Genomic DNA, 2,379 nt, shown 5'->3' on the forward strand with positions numbered 1-2,379 from the left:
TGAAGCGCACGGCCGAAAAGCCATTCTGAAAAGAACGTCTTACGGCCGCGAGAAATTGCTCTTTTAGCTCCCGGTCTGCCCAGGGAAAAAGCCGCGGGGCGGCTGTGCACTCAACGGGACTCTCTCGCTGGAAAGCAGAGCGGCTGTAGTGGCCGTGAAAACGGCAGCCCGCGGGAGATCGGTGACGGCTGCAGAAGGATAAGCTCTTTTAGTTGCAGCACGTCAGGAGAGAGAGCAGGAACTCTGGAAGAACTCTTTTGAAGATTGTAGACTCTTAGCAGAGAAAGCAGGCTCAACATTCAGACGGATCTGAAGCGAAGAAGCTGTCTGACTGGCGCATGACGTCGCCTTTTATACCCGTATGTACGGGGCGTGGCGCATCATGCAAATGCCACTCGCCAATTTTCATTGGCCTTTTGTATAAGGCTCAGATATGATTGGATTCTAAGCGAATTCCCATGTAACGTCGAAGTGATTCGACTGAAGGGGAACCTCAAATACTCAGAGAAAAAAAGGGCAGGGTGAAGAATGCCAACCGTGATGAAAATGACAACTTAAACCAGTTTAAGCTGGTTTGGAGATTATAGTTGGTCTTTCAACTTGGTCAGGCTGCTGGACAAGGCACAATGTGGGTCAAAGACGAAAAAGGGTTTAACCATAAAAAACTAAGTGTAATACTGCTTTTAAAAATATATATATTAAGTTATCTGTTTAATGTAATTGCATTTTTGTTCGTTTTTCTGAGCAAAAAATAAATATCATATATTTTCCTAATTTACAGAAGACACCCACTAAAATGTAATTCAGTGTAACAAACTTGTCAGGCGTATTTACAAGATTAAGACATATTAAAAGATGAATTACTTTTACCCCAAATGCTAATTAGTTGTAATTCTGCATTTTTAAAATATGCCACTATCGTAGGTTTTGCCCATTAGTCAGTAAGAATGTTTAACTCATTTTTCTTTTATATTAATTTAATATGTACAAGTCAGAATAAGCATGTTGTCTGAATGTTTACATAAATATTGTGTTACACTGAACTACAATGTAACATTATTTCAACCAAATTTTGACATTTTATTCTCCCAAAACTTATTTTAACCCTTAAAAGTTTTACTTCATTTTAATGTGCTCTCTATGGACATAAAATCACTTTTGTAAATTTCGTTTGGCGTGGACATCGTAACATCTTTGATGTTAAAAACACTATGATGAGATTCATACTTGGCTTTAATAAACATAACATTGATTACATTGTTAATGTAAAACGTTTCCTTTTCTGAAAGTGTAAGTAATGTTTATTTAACCAAGGAAATGTGACTAGGACATGAATTTACATTCGACTTAAACATTTAAATATTCCACATAAAAAAAACTGTCTATTTAAAACCACAATACCCCTGTACTGGAGTGTGTAGGCAATCTTAAACGTGTCAGGCAACACAGCAGGGTGGATATTGTTGAGGTTTTGCGCTGAGGGGGCCGTTTCACATTGAAAGGGAAAACAGCTCACGAGAGGCTTTACAGCTGCTTTGGAGACATAAATATCTCTCTCTCTCTTGCTTTCTTTCTTGTTTTGCTCATAGTTAATCACGTGCAGTTCTGCAGACAGCTGGCCTATAGCCAGACCTCAGAGAAATGTAACCGGATCCGCTTTACAAACGTGTGTATATACATGTATATACATCTGTAAGTGTGTTTGCGCACACATACTTCAGCTCCTCCGGTCTGGATGGAGAACAGCCTTTCTGACTGACCTGAGGCCAGATTTGACATGTCGGTCAGGGACGGTCATATATGTGTTCGCTGGTCCAGGTAAACACAGGCTTGGTTTCCCCATCTGGTTCCAGTAAAGCTGACGTCTGCACTGTACAGTGAATGATTACACCTCCACTGAGGGCAGCGGTCCAAACACAACCTGGAGGAGACCGAAAACATGACGTAAAGCACATGGTTGCAATCAGATCTTTTGGGCAAGAGCTATTCAGACTGGTTTTCCCAGAGGAAATCAGGTAAATTGTGTTTTACAGGTGATTTAAAGCCTGTCTGAGTTAAAAGAGCTTGTTTTTTTTTTTGTTTTTTGCAAGCTTCGGTAAAAAATGAAGTGAATTACCTACTGTTTTTTAGCTAACGCCGTCCTTTAAGAAATTTAATCTAGGCGGGATGGAAATGAATGGGAAGCAAATTTCATCTAGGGGAAACTAGTATTGCGCCCAAACAAATTCTTGAAATCTGAAACATCTGAAGGAAAAAATATCATTGTCATGGTTCAAAAATGTTAAATTGTCCCACTTGTATTTTACACGGTCAAAAATTACCACATTGGAAATTAATGGGAAGTAAATTTTATCTAGTAAAAGCATTTGGTACCGCGTT

The sequence above is a fragment of the Garra rufa genome, chromosome 7 (assembly GCF_049309525.1).
Source record: "Garra rufa chromosome 7, GarRuf1.0, whole genome shotgun sequence".
Lineage (NCBI taxonomy): Eukaryota > Metazoa > Chordata > Actinopteri > Cypriniformes > Cyprinidae > Garra > Garra rufa.